General features: G+C 43.2%; 2 long non-coding RNA genes across 5 annotated transcripts in view; one reads left to right on the forward strand and one right to left on the reverse strand.

Moving 5' to 3' along the window:
- LOC309351197 overlaps positions 1–19,464 on the forward strand; it is a 28,747-nt gene extending 9,283 nt beyond the window's left edge. For all 3 annotated transcript variants that reach the window (XR_014160737.1, XR_014160738.1, XR_014160739.1), the window contains exon 3: positions 18,947–19,464. This is a non-coding gene — a long non-coding RNA (uncharacterized lncRNA). The remainder of the gene's footprint in view (positions 1–18,946) is intronic.
- LOC309351201 overlaps positions 2,805–20,733 on the reverse strand; it is a 34,386-nt gene continuing 16,457 nt past the window's right edge. Inside the window, exons 3-4 of one of the 2 annotated variants that reach the window (XR_014160747.1) lie at positions 3,999–4,168; positions 2,805–3,544 (exon numbers count right to left, since the gene is read on the reverse strand). This is a non-coding gene — a long non-coding RNA (uncharacterized lncRNA). Of the gene's footprint in view, positions 3,545–3,657; positions 4,169–20,733 lie in introns of those variants that run through there. The other variant, XR_014160748.1, reaches the window with a different exon arrangement.

Genomic DNA, 20,733 nt, shown 5'->3' on the forward strand with positions numbered 1-20,733 from the left:
AACCCATGTTGGAAGTGTAGATTTTTGACGAATTTCCTTTAAAAAAATCTTCTTTGAGATCTTGCAAAAAAACACAGCTCAACAACTTTTGTGTCCAGACTTTCAATTTATGAAATATGGCAACCCTACATTAAGACATTACAGTATCTGACTGGCGTGAGGGCAACTGGGAGCAGCAACAAGCTTACCAGTAAGAGAACGTATGAAGTGGGGTTAATGCAAGGAAGCTGGTTATGCGAAGATTTCGTCTATGAAGGAGAAATTCCTTTTCTTCTTGAAGATTTATTTATTTATTTACAGAGCAATCCAACCCTCCAGTCCACCATGCTGCAGGGGGTTTGGATGGAGCAGAGGTGTCCCCCTGCTTTGCCAGCCTCTGCTGTTAGCCTGGAAGCTCTGCTGGTGCATCTACCCAACAGCAGGCAGAAGCCCAAACAGGCAAGTGTAAATCCATAGTATCCTGAGCTACCTCTACTGCCATCACTTGGAGGCAAGCAGATCCATTCTGGGCATCTTCACCACACCAGCCTAAGAGCTGGCACACTCACCTCCATTGAGGTCCTGGTCACCTATAGCTGCCAGGCAAGTGTTTAAAACCAAGGCTGCTTTATTTACTTATTTTTGACTATCCAATTGAAGAGGGATTTGGTTTCTAATCAGATTGAACTGCTTGTTACGCTTGTACTGTAACAGCACAGCTTACTTGGTTGCATTGGGAGATAGGTACACACCAAAAAGAGCCTATTCTGCAAAGGAAAGCAGCTGTAAATTCTTAATAGGCTGAGCAACCCTGATTTATTGCCACCATTTCATACGTGAAGCAGAGTGTACTAGAGACTGGTCTAATAATGAATCCCATTAATTAAAAACCAATTAAAATGCCAAGATAAACATTACATTTGGTGCTACAAGAACAGTACATGCGAGAGGCATACTTGAATTATGCAGAAATAAATGTCTGTAGAAACCTGGGTGGTTTTGTTTTATTTTGCCTTTAAATCAAGCCATTTGTGAAACTGGCAGCGACAGCAACAATTTGTGTGTGTGTGTGTGTGTGTGTGTGTGTGTGTTGTATTGGTGGTGTTGATACTATGATTATTATTTTGAGAATGTCTATATTAACTGAATGCTAGACATAAATCAGAGTTCTAGGATAAAAAAAACCTTCAGCACTAACTTAAGGCCTCTGCATTAACTTTCAACCTACATGAAGGCAAGCAGTAAAGTCACTATTAAGTCTTGCATATTGTGCTCGTTTACAAGTCAAGCCTCATGGACCCACATGCTTCTGCTCTTCCTCTGCACACTAGGGAAATATTGAAGACAGGGTCAGTGCTATATATTCAGTGCTTGTATATTCTGAACTTTGTTGTTGTTGTTTAGTCGTTTCCGACTCTTCGTGACCCCATGGACCAGAGCACGCCAGGCACTCCTGTCTTCCACTGCCTCCCGCAGTTTGGTCAGGCTCATGTTTGTAGCTTTGAGAACACTGTCCAACCATCTTGTCCTCTGTCGTCCCCTTCTCCTTGTGCCCTCCATCTTTCCCAACATCAGGGTCTTTTCCAGGGAGTCTTCTCTTCTCATGAGGTGGCCAAAGTATTGGAGCCTCGACTTCACGATCTGTCCTTCCAGTGAGCACTCAGGGCTGATTTCCTTAAGAATGGATACGTTTGATCTTCTTGCAGTCCATGGGACTCTCAAGAGTCTCCTCCAGCACCATAATTCAGAAGCATCAATTCTTCGGCGATCAGCCTTCTTTATGGTCCAGCTCTCGCTTCCATACATCACTACTGGGAAAACCATAGCTTTAACTATACGTACCTTTGTTGGCAAGGTGATGTCTCTGCTTTTTAAGACGCTGTCTAGGTTTGCCATTGCCTTTCTCCCAAGGAGCAGGCGTCTTTTAATTTCGTGACTACTGTCACCATCTGCAGTGATCATGGAGCCTAAGAAAGTAAAATCTCTCACTGCCTCCATTTCTTCCCCTTCTATTTGCCAGGAGGTGATGGGACCAGTGGCCATGATCTTCGTTTTTTTGATGTTGAGCTTCAGACCATATTTTGCGCTCTCCTCTTTCACCCTCATTAAAAGGTTCTTTAATTCCTCCTCACTTTCTGCCATTCTGAACTTTAAAATCATACAGTCCATCATTTGCAAAACTTATTTTAAAACTTTAAGGCCCAGTTTCATGCATATTTAATCAAAAATTGCATCAGCATTTTTTCCTGTTCACACATTACATTTGCAGACTTGGTCCCCAATTGGGGTTGCATTGCTAGCATCAAGATGGTATATGAAAGAAGAAAAGTGGGGCTGAAGTACCAAGAGGATATGTAAATATGTACACATATGCAAAAAGGTAGAGGGCGCTTCAGGGAACTTGGGGCATTCCCCCCTCCCATGAAATGGTTTGCCTTTCAAATACAGTGGTACCTCGCAAGACGAATGCCTCGTAAGACGAAAAACTCGCAAGACAAAAGAGTTTTTCGTTTTTTGAGTTGCTTCGCAAGACAGATTTCCCTATGGGCTTGCTTCGCAAGATGAAAACGTCTTGCAAGTTTGTTTCCTTTGTCTTGCAAGTTTGTTTCCTTTTTCTTGAAACCGTGCATTCGGGGTGCAGTTGCGACTTGACTTCGAGGAGCAACTCATAGCACGCGGTGTGGTAGCCTTTTTTGAGGTTTTTGAAGACTTTGGTGATTTTTGAAGCTTTTCCAAAATCCGTGCTTCGCAAGACGAAAAAAATCGCAAGGCGAAAAAACTCGCAGAACGAATTAATTTCGTCTTGCAAGGTACCACTGTATTCCATTTAACCCTACTTAGAATAAACTGTGACAAACTATGGATGTATATGATGTACATGTCATTGTTATTCAAAGTCAAGTGAGGCTTTTCATATTCTAAAGGTTAATATTAATTTGTCATTTTAGCTTATTACAGCTTTTCAAACAATTTCCCCTTAATCTGTATCAAATTAAAGGCTGGGAATGCCATTTAACACACAGTGGCCTTTTTTGCAGTTACCACAACTCCTTGCCATGCAAACAGCATTGCACTGTCAGGGCTGTCAGATGGAGAGATAAACATATTTAGCAACAGTGGCTTCCTGCCACCATCTTTAGTCAGCATGAAAAAGAAACCATTAAAGGATGAGTTGTTCCTAAAGTGGTGATGGGAAGTTGTGGTCTCTTGGGAACACATCAGCAAGGACCCTGAAAGAAGGACAAAATACTTGGCTGCATCACATGCAATTAAATGCTTTATAAACCATTTCCAGCTTGCTAATGCACATTACTCATGAATCTCAACGAAGTACACAGCCTTGGTTAAGTAATGCTTGCAGAAAATTAAAAGGCAGCAATGAAGCTGTTGTCATCTCTATTGACCTTTCGGAAGGCAGAGAGCATCCAGAGCACTAGCCAAACTCCAGCATGTGTATCTTCCAGAACAGGAGTGGTCAGCTGTGTTGTCTGTCAAGGGCTGAATTTTTTCAGGGCTCATCTGTTCAGGGTACAAGCCAGAGGTGGGTGGAGACAGAGGCAATGATCTGCAGAGGCAGAGACCAGGAGTGACTTGTCCAAGGGAGCCACTGCTACTTACTGGGAGAGGGAAGTGGCGGTGAGGTCAGGGCTTTACAGACAGCATAGTGCCTCTCCCCATCCTAATAAGCAGTAGTGACTCTCCTGTTGGGAAGCTATTCTGTGCTCCCACCCCACTGGATCCTGCCAGAGACAAAGTGTTCTGAAATAAGAAATTCAGAATAAAAGAGCACCCTGCTTCAATTGTCACCATGGATACCTCCATTTAGAATTCCCAATCTTACAATCTTGCGCAGGAGGAGTAAGCCTCAGTGGTTTAAGGTTACTTTTAAATATACTGATGGCATAGTTTTTTTGAAGTACAGCATTCCAATACAGCAAAGTTCAAATGGGTTTGGGGGAGTTGGGAATCACTATCCCAGATGACCCACCGCTGAGAAGGGCTACACCGACCCACCTTACCTCATTCACTGGAGCAGGAGGTGGAGGAAGGCAGTTGTAACCACTGAAGGATGTCATACTTCTGGGATTTGGAATGAAGAAGCAAGGTGTGAAGAGCAGGAAGGTGGTGCAGAGTCAAATCACGCAGGATTCAGCAAGAGGATAAGTGCAAGATCCAAGGCAGGGGGATACTGAGTGTGGAAAAGAAGCTGGGAAGTCAGTCTTTTTAACTATTTGCAAACCACACTGGAATTGATAAAATGAAGAGTGGCCTATAAATACCTTAAATAAATACTTTTGGGTGGAAAGGAAGGGGTGAATCAGGACAGGAGTATTTTGTCTTTAAACAACAATTTAAGACTAATGCTGAAATACCACACATACTTGGGAGGAAGCCCTATTCTACTCATGCATAGGAATGAGCGGAGAAGAATCTTTATGTGGCAATTATGAATGAAAAAGGTCCAGAAAGCAAGGTAAAAAACTGGTTTGGATTATGATGTCATGGATTGAGAAAGGAAATTGTAGCTTTGACCGTGAGGTAACTGTAACAATAAGCCTTGAGTAGTTTGTTTTCACAAATACCTGCTGTTTGATCCAAAAGTCTATTCCAGTCTTTGAGCTCTGGATTCAGCTCTTGAGCTGCGATTCACAGAGCTGGCACCAGGGGGCCATTGAATGCTGAGTAAAGACGCAAACTAACCCACTAGAAAATGTCTTCTGTTTTATTTGTGGCCCTTTGAAGTAACGTTTGAAGATTCAATGACAATATTTGTAATAAAGTTAAGTGGGTACAGCTGATTAAAAGCAACGGGGCGATTTTATAGACAGGAGAACACTTCATTTCAATGTAAACACTCTCCCACCAGGGATTCCTGTTTTCCAGTGGTCAGTTCAACGCTTGGAATTTTACCAAAGGTATCTGAAGAAAGCTGTGAAGATATTTGTCAACTCCAGTGTTCTCCAGGCTTTGCCAGAGACGCCAGACAGGTCATCTTTCTCCCCAGATGAGCACGTTGCCCTGACTCAAGGCCTTGCAGGGTTTACCCAAAGCATTGTCTGACTCCCACTCCCTTGATACAGAATGCCCAGTCCAGAATTAGTGCTGTCAAAACTAAATTGTCCAGATCCCCACTCCTGCCTCTTTTACTCTCTTGCTTTTCATGGTTTTCATGACTGGCTTAGTTGCTAAGCCCTGCTGGGTTTCCCCCAGAACCGTAGCAATAAAGAGTGTTCCTGGGAAAAAGAAAGTGCTTTTCCTTCTAGCTGTAGTTCAGTAGGAGAACCAAAGGGCTGTAGCCCAATGGTAGAACATCTCCTTTGCTTGCAGAGAGCCCTAGGTTCAGTCCCCAGCATCTCTAGATAGGACTGTGAATGCACACCTCCATCTGAAATATGAGAGGGCTGCTGCCGGTCAGTGTAGCCAATGCTGAGCTAGATGGAGCAATATTGCGATTCATGTAAGGCAGCTTTCCACATTACATAAACTAGGGATTGGGAACTTCAGGCCTGGGGACCAAATGCAGCTCTCCAGCTCTCTGTATGAGCCTTGGGACTCTTTCCCCAGACCACATCTCCTCAGCCTAACCCCTCACTGACCCTACTTCATATCTCTCATCGGTGCATTTTCTTGGCTGCAATCTGTTCTTTGCCCCTTGGTTGTCTGGTTGGTGTGAGTAGGAATAGAAAGTAGCCTACTGTACAAAGTTTAAATTTACATTCATTGATTTTGCTCGCTGTTTCACCTCTGGTGTGCAGCCCCAGAAGGCTGTCCAGGTGAGAATGTGGTCCCCAAGGTGCATACACAGCACACCTGTAAAGCAGGTTCTCCACCCCACCCCAAATCCTGGGAATCGTGGTTTGTTAAAAGGTATCTCTGTGAGGAGGAAATGGCAGGTCCCTGGATTCCTTGTGGGGCTGCTTTAAATATATTTTAACTGTATGGTATATACATATGGTATATACATACCCTAAGTTTTTTTAAAATCTAAAACTGGGATAGCTCAGTTGGTAGAGCATGAGACTCTTAATCTGGGGGTTGTCCGTTTGAGCCCCACACTGTGCAAAAGATTCATGGTCCCTTCCAATTCTATTATTCTATGAAAAAGATTCCACACCCCTGACTTGAACCTTATGTGTCTGAAACCAGGAGTCCAGGGCATCAAGTGACTGACTGAGAGAGAGTAAATCATATATACAGATGGAGCCAGGATACTGTGCATGAGAACTTAGCTCCTGATCTTGGGACTCTGATGATCCCAAACAGTCTCTTCTTAAGCCAGGGCCTGCTATAAAACTCAGATCCACTGCATTCCTTCAGGTAAAGCAGCTTGTTGGCAATATGCCAGTATTTACCTCTGCACCTGCATGTTCCAGATATTTGCAATAAGCTGGACTTAGGCATCTAATATATATCTCGTCTAGCCATACTTCATTATTCCTACAATTGTGTTTGCACTCCCCACCCCCAAGCTGTTCCTCCTTATATAGCAGAGCACTCCTGTTTATCCAGACTCCTAATTACCTGAGCGGTTTGCATACAATGTTTGTTAGTCAGATCATAACCATAAATCCAACATTACTTCTGCTTTTAGACATACTCCTTTAAAAAAAAATATTCATTTCAGACGACAGCAAAAATCCTAGATAAAGCAGCGGCAGATACTGGGGGAGCAGGTTGGTGGATCGGAGGCAAGCTGATTTATTTGCATATGTAAGAAAATCCCAATTTAACTTGCTGCCTATAAAAAGAAACAATCTTCTGAACTCCAAATAAGCAGCATCTGGGAAGGTCAAGGAATTCATCCTCCGAGAACTCCTCTGTCAAGCATGCCAACAATAAACGGAGAGGAGTTGCCATGGCACCAACACAAAGGGAACATAAATTGGCAAGAAGTGACTAAGGCTGGCTATAGCCGTATAAGGTATTTGGGAAAAGGCATTACTTTGCTACTTGGTATTGATTATAACCAAGATCTCTTTCCCTGTCCGCCCGTTCCTCTCCCCCTATTAATCTTTACAACTCACATATATTTATTTGTCTAAGAAAGGGGTTGTTCCCAATCTGCATGCCAAAGCGAGGGCATGGTAATTAACTACTGCAGCAGGATGTGCACGCACAGCAGCTTAGTCCAGTGGTTATCTACCCTATTCAAACAATCTGATAGGCCGCAGGAATACTGCAGGACTCCAGTGGCTTACCAGCATACTTTACCTTTTATAGTCACAGTGTTACTGGACTCCATTGGAGGAGTCATGGAAGAAACTTGCGTTGAAATCTGGTAGCCCCACCATCCCTGTAGCTTTAACAGCCCTTCTGCTTCTCATGCCTCAATGGTATCTCCATTTCCCCATCCTGTAGAACTCTTGCAAAGAGGATGAGAAGTGGGTGTGCTGTTGCCTTTTAACTTAAAAGCATTGCCTCCTTCCCTGTAACTAGTGGTTTTCTTCTCAAACTTCCTGTCCTCTGGGAACCATCACAAAATCACTGTTTGCCTATTGAGTGACTTCAACGTTGCAAAGATGATAATTCCAGGGTGGGTTAGGGAGGTTTTTTTTTTGTTGTTGTTGTTTTTTTAAAAATGTATTATGAATCACAATCTGATAAGAAATATGAAATTTAAAAAATAAAAAGAAGACGAAGGGAAACAGTTAAAAAACAAACAAACCCAAGCTTCACAGCCATTACCTCATAAAATACATTCTCAAGGGACTGCACAATGAATTAGATGTTACAACAAAAACCGACCTGATATAGGAAGAATACAAAACAAATGTTATGAATACCAAATAAAGCCATATTTCATCAGGACTTGATATCCCTGTGATTGGCCTTACCATATAAGCAATAAATTGCTACCAAATGGAAGCAAAATCCATAGATGTAGCTGCCCACCCCCCAAGATTCCCTTAATTTATAAATCAGTTTCACAGAACTGAGAATAACCATTGAACCAATTATTTAAAGAAAAACCCAAGACTCCTTCCAGCCCTTTGATATGGTCAAACAAGCAGCTACTAATAGAAAAATTGTAAGTGGTTTACATATTAAATCTATTCAACTCATCAGTAATGGATAGAAGTCACAGTTTGGGATTTAAAGGCACCAGTACACCCATTATGGGACATGGGTGGTGCTGTGGGTTAAACCACAGAGCCTAGGACTTGCCGATCAGAAGGTTGGTGGTTTGAATCCCCATGACAGGGTGAGCTCCCGTTGCTCGGTCCCTGCTCCTGCCCACCTAGCAGTTCGAAAGCACAACAGGTACAAATAGGTACTGCTCTGGCGGGAAAGTAAACGGCATTTCCATGCACTGCTCTGGTTTGCCAGAAGTGTCTTAGTCATGCTGGCCACATGACTGGAAACTGTACGCCGGCTCCCTCTGCCAATAAAGCAAGATGAGCGCCGCAACCCCAGAGTCGGTCACGACTGGACCTAATGGTCAGGGGTCCCTTTACCTTTACACCCATTATGTAAGAAATTACCTTCATTACCTCTTCCTAAACTTTATGCATGTTTGCTGGACCACCTCAAGTGCCAATAGATTTGGGGCTTCTTTTACACCGAATGCCACTCAAGGCTCTGAGGTTTGCCCTTCCTCTGTGCAAAATAAGAGTGTGTCAATCTATAATCTAACATTCCCCTGGGCCTGAGCATCTCTGGAGATGTTTTATAATGAAGCAGTGCTTGCCTTTCAGAGACATTTGTCTACCCTAAATGTTATCATTGAAGACCCCCAATAAACTTCTTAGGAATACAGTTTGAGAACCTCTGAAAAATCTGAACACCCAACTCCCTCTCAATCATCATATAGAAAGATGGAGATCCTGCTACTGATAATCTGGGATGTAGTTCAAAATTTTGCAGCAGAAATGGAAGGTGACTGGCCAGACCGGCCATTTTCAAGAAATGTTATTTATCTTGCAGGCTTCTAAGCTCTCAGTTTGTCCACCATTCTCTGAGGGTACCCTTCCTTTGACATCTGGGGAAGGGGCAGAAAGTATAAGTGGTTAATGCTTATTCCTCTTCTCTCTGCTTCTGTACAATGTCCAAAATGAAGCACATGCATCTCCTTAGCTGTGAGATATGTGTGCATGCTTCTGATGTAGGAATCACTGGTGCATCTTAGTGCAAGGGAAGCTGGCTGTACAATCTCCAGTTCAGATATGATAAAGAATCATAGAGAGCAGGAAGTGTAAGTCAGCCACACTTCCTGTTCCCCAGCATCTTGAATGGTGAAAAAAAAAACATCCTTACTGATTTTTCATCCATAATGACTTTGTTCTTTAATAAATCTTTCATTTTTTCAGTGCACGGCCTACAGTATGTAACAATTCTAGAACCCTTTTAAGGCTTTGTAATAGTTGCTCACAGCCCTAGAAGCTGTCAGAATTGTACATGTGACACACACACCTTTCTAGATGAATATAGCCAATGAATCAGCACATACCCCTTTGATCACCCTGCTGTCTATAATGTATATATCTCATGCTGATCAAGAAGTTGCTTTTGAGTAGCTTTCATTTTGCCTCTTGCTAGAGAAGAAAAACTATACACGATACAGCAGGGAACATGTTATTCCTCTGACACAGACACAGCTGCGTGGGCAGAGCAGCCTCTTAACAGCGAGGATTTTGTAGGCATTAAGAGCCTGCAGAAAAAGATTTGCAACCTTAGTGGAAGAGGAAATGATACATCCATCAGCTGTTTATTATTTACAAGGGAGCTAAAAGTTTTGGTTAGCCCAGCTGGTGGCTGTGCTAAGATGTGCATTTGGAAAAAGGGGAAATGAGGTTTAGTTTTAAGGGGAGAAGTAGTGGATGAATGTGGGTCACCTGTCTCCCTCTCAGTCCATCCATCCATCCATCTACTCTGAGCTTGCTCACAATTTTATACATTATTATGTAATGATTGTGGGGTGTTTTCTGTCACACTGGGGTTGGGAGCAACGGATAACATACCTTTCTCATCACCATTACAGCCAGTTAGTTTTGCCATTGTTCTAATGGCTATTTGTTATTTATTCTATATCTGGGTTTCCCAACCTTGGGTCTCCAATTGTTTTTGGACTACAATTCCCATCATCCCTGACCACTGATCCTGCTAGTTAGGAATGATGGGAGTTGTAGTACAAAACAGCTGGAGAGCCAAGATTGGAAAACACTATTCTATATTATTTATGTTGTGATTGTGATGCTCTACTATGTTATTGTTACTTATTGTTTGTGAGCTTCTTTGTGATTTGTGTGAATGAAAAGCCACATAGAAATATAATGAATGCATACGGAAATGGATACGCAATGACTGCAAATGCCCTCGCCCAGGTGTATGTCCAGCTCCCCTTCATGTCATTCTCTCCATGGATGAGGGAAACATTTAGAAGGATATTGGCTGTGGTCTCCATCCTGCTCTGGGGAAGGGCAAAGCTATGAAGATGGTATAAGACATCTTGCTGTCAATTCTAAGTCAGATCATTGGTCAAATGAGTCAAATATTGTCAACAGTGACTGACAGCAGTTCTTCGGGTTTCAGTCTGGGTCTTTCCCCGCCTTTCCAGGAAATGCTAGGGACTGAACCAGGAACCTCCATGCAAAGCAAGTGCTCTATCACTGTGCAATGTCACACAGGAGTCTCCCTGGTGTTATTTGAAGCACTGTGACAGTGTATGCCTATGAGACAATACAGGTGAGCAATCACACTGAAGGCAAATTTAGATTACTGTACTTTAAAATCAGTTTAAGCATCACCCATGAAAGTGAGGCACAAGTTTTTGCCCTCTTGTTCCTGGAGCTCAAGCTACTGTCCGTAGACAACTGAATGGCCACCTCTACATAGACTTATAAATATGTGGCTTGGTTATATGACTCAGCTAAGCAGGCAAAAGGTCTTCCTGATGAATAACACGATGTTGCATTTATGATTAAAGTTGAGCAATTAAATGTTATAGTAAATAAACAATGGTTCATTACAACACGGCGCTGTTGTTCACTGCTGTTGTTTCTTTGCTTACGAATGTGTTTTGCTTGTGTTACACCCTGAAGGAGTCAGGAACTTTTTACAAAATCAAACATTGTTTTTTAGGGTACAGAGCAAGCAAAGAAATTCATATTAAATGTAACAGAACTGGGCTTTGTTTTTGTTTTTTTGTTTTTTTCCTAAGAGGAAGCAAAATTAAAGGATGTGATATTGGAGCAAGGGGCAAGCAGAACAGCAGGAGGGGCAGAGGAATATATTGGGAATGATGAGATCTACATAGTTGCTCAAAGTAAAAAAATAACCACAGTCAAACTTGAAAGATCTAGAATACCAAGACGACTTGCTACAAGATGAGCAAGGGCATTACTTGCAAAAAAAAAAAAAAAAGTCATGTAGATCTCACCTTCAAGTTATGACCACTTCTTCTTTGGCGATCACTCATAGCTGAGTAAAATTGTCTCCCATGAACATGGTTTTAACAGTGAGTCCGTAAGTGACTGTGGAGGCCAATTCTGGGTCCACACGTCCTTCCACAGTGCAGGCATATGTTTTCAGACAGGAGTTGATCATGGTGAGAGTTTGCCAAGCGTGCCTTCCTCTTAGCATGTTTCTCCCTTTTGTCCTGAGTTCGAGCGTCTTCAAAGTCCATGACACCTTTGGTAAAGGCTGTTCTCCAGAATTGCTAGGAGCACAATGTTTGCATGGGAAGGAAAATGGTTGGAGGTGGTGTCATGGCAGGAAAGAAATAGCACTCAAAGATCCATTGAGAGCCAGTGTTAGAGTGCTGGGCTAAGGTTCGAATCCTCACTCGGCTTTGAAGCTTGCTGGGTGACCTTGGGCCAGTCACTGCCTCGCAGCCTAACCTCGCAAGGTTGTGGGGATTAAATGAGGAGGGGTAAAACATGTACACCACATTGAGTTCCCTGAAATGGCAGAGGTATAAACATGTCCATTGGAGTCAACAGTGAGCTCCTAATAAATTTCCCTTCCCAACCACATCAGACTGGCTTGGTGAAACTGGCTTAGCAGGATGAGTTGGAATTGAGGCACCTCCACATTTTGGAGGCACGATTTGTGGTTCCCAGGATGTCTGAAGTCACATCCACACCATACATGTAAAGGGCATTTAAAGCACATGGCTCCTCCCCCTGCCAAAGAACCCTGGGAACTGAAGTTTACACACAGCTTCAATTCCCAGCACCCTAAACAAACTATAGTTCACAAGATTCTTGGGATGGGGGCATAAATGAATGAATGTTGGTTATTTTATTGCAGGTCCAGTCACAGTGAGACACACACACACACAGAGAGAGAGAGAGAGAGAGAGAGAGAGAGAGGAGAGAGGCTAAATGTAAGATGTGATTAATATACTCAAGCAGACAATGATCTGGATTAGAAATAGCCACAACTTTATCGATTACAGATATAGGTGAATTTTTGGTTCAGTTATTGGGTTTATAACTGTTCCAGTCCCCCCAGACAAAAATAATTATTATTATTTAATTTTTAAAAGGTAAGGGAACTCTGTTCCCCTGAGTTCCTGCTCAAAAAAAACCACCCCTGGGCATGGCCATGTATGAATGTGCATTTACTTTATTTCCGTGGCCATCTAAAAATAGGTTTTGGGGAGGAGTGGAAGGATGTGCCCAGAGCTTTTTCCACATACCTGCCAGTCTGATGAGCCATCACCTACTCCTGTAGGAGGGTAGACCAATGATCCAGCATCTCTCTAGTTGCTATAGAAACCATTTCAGGGTGATAATAAGCCTTCTAACTGCCACACTCAGCCCATCTGTTTCCTCTAAAGTGCCATTTTCGGCAGCTCTTGAAAGGAAATGATGGAGTGAGTTCTAAACACACCAGTAGCAAAAGCCCCCAGGAAGCCTATAAAGTCAAAGGGAGACACTTGAAAACTTCTGGTCACAAGTGGGCAGGGGGAAGTCAAAGCAGGCAGCAGGAATCACATGATCGTCTTGGGAAGTTGCCTCAATTTTCCCCCTGTGGGTTGCTGGGAGATATGCAGAATATGTGTTTTTAGGGCTGCAAGCTTTTGTCCTTGCACTTGACTAAACATCTAAAGCTCAACTTGATTCATTTGTGTAGTCTGTAGCAGATTTTTATTGTTGACAGCTATTATCAGTGGGGCTGAGTATTTTTTATTGTATTATTGTATTTTTATCAGTGGGGCTGACTACTGAGAGCAGACTTTTTGTTTTCTGGAACACTTGGTTCTAGGCAGGGCCTTTTTTCCAGCGGGAACTCGCTGGAATTCAGTTCCAGCACTTCTCAGTGGATGCCATTGCCATTATAAGAGAATAAGAGATGTGTTTGTGGTGAGTTCTGGCACCTATTTTTTTCTAGAAAAGTAGCATGGGTTCTAGAGTATTACGCTGTTGTTGTTGTTGTTTAGTCGTTTAGTCGTGTCCGACTCTTCGTGACCCCATGGACCAGAGCACGCCAGGCACTTCTGTCTTCTACTGCCTCCCGCAGTTTGGTCAGACTCATGCTGGTAGTTTCGAGAACACTGTCCAACCACCTCGTCCTCTGTCGTCCCCCTTCTCCTTGTGCCCTCAATCTTTCCCAACATCAAGGTCTTTTCCAGGGAGTCTTCTCTTCTCATGAGGTGGCCAAAATATTGGAGCCTCAGCTTCAGGATCTGTCCTTCCAGTGAACACTCAGGGCTGATTTCCTTACACATGGTCCAGCAGAGCCCACAACCCTCCCGATGCTTTTCAGGGGGCACAGGGAGAAGGAGATGTGAAACGTTCCTTCCATGAACTTACTATAGGCCTTGTACCAGAACAGAGATCAATGATTAATCCACCCATCATCCGTGTCTGCTTGGATAGGACTTACCTGAAGATGAGATCAGAGTTCTGATGACCCATACACTCCAACATTCCTAAGATTAAAATAGGGACATTCCATTCAACATCACCATAGAGCCAACACCTTGCTGACATCTTCAACCAGGTGACTCACAGGCAGAGCAGCTAAGAGTGGATCAGGGCCAGAATTACAGTCTGATAGCACAGCTGTGTACCATCCATGTTTCTTGGGTCTGCAAGTGAGGAGTAGCTTACTTATGAGTATCCCTTTATTCCAGAGTCATCCTTCTTCCTTAGGCAGGCATTGCAGCATCTGGCACCCAGTTGAGTATGTAACTTTAGGTGCCTGCACTCCCTAGGAATTGGTGGCCCCTAGGTATCTGATTCCACCAAAGGCAATGGTGGTACCTGTGTTTTGGAACTCCTTCCCTAGATCACCCCACCAATCTCCTTAACTGTTAGCATTCAGGAAATGCCTGAATATTTCTAATATGACAGGTCACTGTACCAAACATCCAAACTCACTGGGAGTTTTACAGTTCATCTACTTCCTCCTGGTTAAGACTTTGAATCCTGGGGCCTTGCTTGTTTCCAGAAAGCAGTTTCTTGACTCAGATCAAGCCTTCAACACGGAGTTTGCCAAGTATCACTTACTCACTAGAATGCATTGAATAGCTACTAGCATTTCTGGTCTGGATGTTCCAAAGGAATTATTAATTCAATGTTTATCATGCTGTCTGAATCATTAATGGTGTACCCTTATTAACACAACAATGTAATTGCAGACGTTCTTTTGGTACTATGTCTAAAAACAATTATTAATATATGTGTGTAGATTACCATATATTTATCTGGCAGACATCCCTTTGGTTATGCAGATTTTAAAGCTAGCACATTCCTGATCTAAATAGTTGGAATTCGATACTACCTTTTCAGTTCTAGTGCATATCTGCTTTGGTATCTAATATATCAGGCAATATATTTTGCCTGCAGGGCAGTGAAATAAATAATATTCCATTAAAAAGATTATTTTTGGCCTCTTTCAAAACATGAACACACACACACTCCCTCTCTCTCATGCGCGCGCGCACACACAGCTTGATCTTGAGAGATGTCCAAAACAATAAAGTTCTGAATACTGTGATTCTCTTCTGACGCAAAGCCTTGGAATGTCTCCCACTGCTAATTTAGGATTTGTTGTTGAGAGGTTTTAAGATGGGAGTATTCACTATAATCCTTCATGTTGCGAAGAATTGTAGTATCTAAAACAAGCAGATGAAGCTGTGGCTGTTCACAAGCATGTGATTTTTACTCGTTTGTTGATGGAGAAGCTGGGAGAGGCTAAATAATCCTAAAATTCCTTGAAACTCTATGATTCTGGAACAGCCTATGATCTCATATACGGTACTTTGTTTTCCAGGCAACCTGCTTGCAGAGAATAATGCTCATATTCATATCCCAAAATATGCCCACCAATATCTCAATCAGCATTGGCAACAGTTTTAAAAAAGCTTTTAGAGTTCTTCTGGAAATGGCCAGTCCAGATTAAGGCTGTATACACCCCCACTCGTTCCTCTGCATCTGCTGCTTTGGGAAGTGGTGAATACAGGACGTTAGACCCAGTTCATATCTATGCCTTATATATCATGTAGTTTCTTATGAAATACTGCATTTTGATGTGTTTCCTACCCCCCCCCCCAAAAAAAAAACCCAGCTTCAATATGAACCGAGAAAAAGAACAACCTAGTTGTGTTTTTAGGGCTAACGTGTGCAAGTTCTAAATGGGAGGAAAATAACAGACTGGCATTTTGATAACAATGATGTCATATGTACACTGCAAAAAAGCTTGCACGCATGAAGAGGACCACCGATCCTAAAATAAACACCTGTGTGGAAGCACCCCAGGATCTTTTCTACACAGTCTGCGTAGAAGTCCTACTGGATTGTATTTACCTGTAGTGTATAAATATTAGGATAGGTCATATTTAGAGTACACACATTGAAAGTGATGGGGCTGAAGGTGGTCAGCAAGACTTTAATTCTCAGTAATTACAGTAACACAAGGCTAGCCGTAATTCCTAATGAATTCAATGGGGCTTACTCCCAGGTAAGTAGAAGTCGGGATTACCTCTAGTTTGGATCTAATGCAATTTCCCCCATAAAGATCATTAGGCCCTTAACTAAGTACAAAAGAAGGTAGAGATAGTATCTTTGGAATGAGACTGAAGGAGTTTGCCAAGCTACCTTGACATTTATTCCTTTGCCAGAGAGTAGAGTTTGTCCACAGAAGTTTACCCTGTGAATATGCATCTGGTATTCTTCCTAACTGTCAGCTAGGAAACGCTTGCATTTTGCCATAGTTATCTGTGCTCTGCAAGAGAGCCAGAGGGAGATGCACGCTGCAAATCCAGGTCCCTAGCTCTACACACATATAAAAACCATTCTGAAAATGCTTTTTTATATATAAAAAAGGCGTCTTTAAAAATACATTGAATTTTCCATAAGGCTCACCATCTAGTGTCACACTGTATATTACACTTAAAACACACTTAAAACATTTTATTTGCAGCTCTATAGCTGAGTCCAGAGTTACCAGAAATCCTTGATTTCAAATGAACAACCTTTTTTTTTAGATAATGTCAACACTGCAACATATGATGGGTGCCTTCTCCTAGAGAACACCTTAGTTCCAGTGATATCCATAGTTCAGATATAAACCTGCACATTCTCTTCTGAGATTTCTACCTTTAATTCAGGTTTGGATGCTGCAGCAGACCTGTATGTGTACAGAGTCCAAATTTCACCAGACACTTCAATATGAGCATTTCAAATCAAGATCACATTTATGCAGTGCTATTTTTCCAGAAAAAGAGGTGCTGGAATTCACCATGAACATATCCCTCATTCTCTTAGAATGGCAATAGTGGCCACCTGAGAGTTGCTGGAACTGAGGTCTGGCTGAAAAAAAGCCCTGCATATATGTGTGCCTGTACTTTTTCCAAAATATATGGCATAGCTGTCAACTTTTCCCTTTTATTGAGAGGAATCCAATTCAGAATAAGGGAATTTCCCTTTTAAAAAGGGAAACGTTGACAGCTATGATATATGGTACTGTGGAGACAGTGCTGAGTTTAAACCAGGGGTCAGCAAACTTTTTAGGAGGCAGCCCGTTCACTGCCCCTCAGACCTTGTGGTGCGCGCGCGCGCACACACACACACACACAGCATGGGGGGGCTTCTCTGTCTCCCCCCTCTCCCCCAGCCCCTCCCTTCCCCCTGCTTTCCTACCTCCTCCTCTGCTCTGCCTGCGGTTAGGAGCTGCCGCCGCTTCTCCTTTCCAGGCCAGCTTTCCTGGGCACTAGGCGCGGGGCCAGCAGGTGCACCAATCTCCACACGAAGCCCCGTGACGCACCCACAATGCAGTCTTGCATGGAGAGGCTGGTGGGCGGGTGGCGAGTCTGGGCCGCGCCTCAGCCCGCGGGTGGAGAGGCTTCAGATTGGCTGGCACCCATCAAAGCCCAGCTCCCTTCCTCCGCAGGGCGGAGAGAGGCCAGGAGGACAGAGGGTGGGGGGTGGGGGAATGGCACCTGGAAAAAAAAATGGCACAGCCCAAACGATAATGCCAATCCATCGGCAATTCTAGGACCGTCTCTGGGCCAGATCCAGAGGGCAGTTGGACCTGATCCTGCCCGCAGGCCTTAGTTTGCCGACCCATGGTTTAAACAATTGGAAGTTCAGCTTCAAATCCGCACTGAACTATGGAATGGGAGCAGAGGCAGAGAAAACCACAGATAACAAATGACAAAATGCAACACTTTCCTAACTGCTACTCATTTAAAATCCCTACTTTAAGTAAATTACATAAACTTTAATTCTATTGAAATTTGGGGGAAGGATTTACATCTGAGGAATCTGAATTTGAAGGGATCTTGGCACTCTTCTACTCCAACCTCTTGCTGAATGCAGACTCTGCAGTGTGGGAAGCAACAACAGCATCTTTGACAGATGGCCATATAGTCTCTGCTTACATACCTCTAGTAGCAGGGTAAGAGAGCTGAAAAGAATGCCAACATATTTCACATCTGGCAACCAATGGACGCCTTTGGTTTCAGATAGTACATGGGTAAGGTAAAGGTAAAGGGACCCCTGACCATTAGGTCCAGTCGTGACTGACTCTGGGGTTGTGGTGCTCATCTCGCTTTATTGGCCGAGGGAGCCGGTGTACAGCTTCCGGGTCATTTGGCCAGCATGACTAAGCTGCTTCTGGCAAACCAGAGCAGCACACAGAAATGCCATTTACCTTCCTGCCGGAGCGGTACCTATTTATCTACTTGCACTTTGACGTGCTTTCAACCTGCTAGGTTGGCAGGAGCAGGGACCGAGCAACAGGAGCTCACCTCGTTGCAGGGATTTGAACCGCTGACCTTCTGATCAGCAAGCACTAGGCTCAGTGGTTTAACCTACAATGCCACCCGTGTCCCTAGTACATGGGTAGATGAGTCTAAAAAGCCTGGTACACAAATTTTCATGACCCTCTAGCAGCTATGGTGGCTTATTTACCAGAAGCAATGTCTTTAGCATTAACTCTGGAAGTGTGTACTGAATTCTGACCAAACTCAGCCTCCAGGCATATATTTTTGCTCTAGGAAGCTTAGTTTGGGAAACCTTGAGCTTAATGGGTTGAGGTAGGCATGTGCAGGATTGTGCTGCAAACTTATGTTAGATGGCAAACTTATTTCATGTTAAGTGTGAAATGAACCCTCAATTTGGGAGCAAGAATTAGTGAAAGCAATGCTAGTATATGTGTCTTTACTTTCCTTGGTTACAAATGGAGAATGCAAGCAGTTGGTTTTGTTAGCTTTCTTGGTTGAGTGAGGCTTGCTATGACTGAGTTTAAGGATCCAATATGTACTTAAACCAGGGTTGTTACTGCTTCAGTTCTCATTTAGGTCAGCTTAAATGACATCTAAATGAGTTAATTTATTGATACAATAAATTAGGTTTCAAATAAACAGTATTACACAGAGTTTCCACTTGTTAGACAGTTCTGACTTTTTAAATAGAGTTTGTTAAAGCTGAGCAGTCTTTTTTCTAACCAAGGCCCAGCTTCTGCTTTCCAAACTGCAAGTTATTTGCTTTGGTTTTCTGCTTAATCTTATTTGCAGTGCCATTCAACTTCCATGGTACAAAAGTACTCATTGGTGAACACTGCCAGATCAAGATTTCAAAAAGTTATACTTTAAAGCTGTGGTTTGTGGTTCAGCTCTAATGTAAAAGATATTAATTATGGTCTGCATGACTGAGAAGCTCCAGCCCACACTGAAATGTACTGGTAAGAACTAGCCTCAAAAGAAGACTTTCTGTTTAAAAGGAAAAAATAAAATAAAATTTAGCAGCACAATCCTAGCCATGTCTACTCATAGTCTGTTTGAATTCAGTGGGGCTTACTTCCAGGTATGCATGGTCAGGATTGCAACCTAAGGAAATCATCATATTTCATCTTCTTGCTGTAAGAAGCCTATGTTTTAAAAAAGGGAGGAGGAGAAGGATTAAGGGTAAACAATCCTATCCTGGGAAGTTCCAGTGAGCTCCACTCATTTCACCACTAACACAACAAGATCTACTAGTACTAACAGAGTTGTATAGGTTCCACATAGGTTTCTTGAACACAGACATGGATTCCTTATGTTATAATGATACCCTTGCTATAATGAGCTTTCCAGATCTAGCAAAAATATATGTTTGAACCTATCTAGTTTTTTGTTGTTTTTTTAAATACTCTACAGCCCTTTAGTCTGCCGCTGAGGCATTACTTTCCCACAATTTAGGTGAAACAGAGTTGAATTGTAGTTCCCACACAAGCATTTATTGTACTACTATATCATCCAGCATTGCCCTTCCTTATGGCCAATATCATCCTATAATGTTTGTTCACGGATGAGCCTATTTAGCAAAGGGTCTCAGAAACACTGGCTAAATGTTTCCTACATGTCATTGCTTTCATATGAGAGTTGGTGGAAAATTAGTGTTAAAGAGTGTATCTCCATTTCCCCTGGAAAATTTGCAGGGTCGGTTTCTATTTCTGCTGACCAGAGGAGAAGATGGCTTTAGTTACTGATTTTCTCTCAATTTTTTTCTTATAATTTTAATAGTGGAATAATTGTCATGACTCACAACCAAGAATCTTGCAATGGATGGTGGAGGTCTCTTATGAGAATGACGTATAGGCTACCTCCTGTACCTTACTGGGGACCTTCCTGACCAAACGACACAGCCCCACCACTATCTGTCTCCCTGCAAAATAGGGTGAGAGACATTTAACCAGCCTACTGGTTCCTCCAGGGAGGCAGCGCTTACCATACCTTAGGTCTGGCCAACCTCCATAAGGCTTCTGTTGACTCTAGCAACAGAAAACTTTTTCAGCAGGGGGCCAGACCACTGTCCCTCAGACCTTGTGGGGGGCTGGACTATATTGGGGGGGGGGAGAGAGAGAACGATTTTCATCTGTCCACAAAGAGGCCTGAAGATGCTTCACTTTACCTGTCCCAGTTGTCGTCCCAATAGCTACAGGTGGGCTTCTCCAGCCAGCCAGGCACTGTGGCAGGGTAGGAGGCTGCGTTGGCTGGTGAAGACAGAAGCAGCAGCCCCAGCGGAGGAACCACGGACAGAGGTAGGGGAACCGGGGCATTGCCGGATCTTTTACCCACCACCTGCTGCTGCTGCTTCCTAAGGCACCACGGAGAAGAAGATAGAGACTCCCGCCAACCTGCAAGCAGTGGCCGCAGCCACCGCAACAACCCACCTGAACGCCATGGGAGGAATGAAGGAGGGAGGGATGGAGGGAGGTGGCAAAGAAGAAAGCAAGCAAGGAAGCGGCGTGGAAAAGGGGCGTGGAGAAGGAAGGAGGGGCGGACTGAGGGAGAGGGAGGAGGAGCAGGAGGAAAACGCAGCG

This window comes from Podarcis erhardii (assembly GCF_964252035.2).
Source record: "Podarcis erhardii genome assembly, chromosome: 10".
Classification (NCBI taxonomy): Eukaryota; Metazoa; Chordata; class Lepidosauria; order Squamata; family Lacertidae; genus Podarcis; species Podarcis erhardii.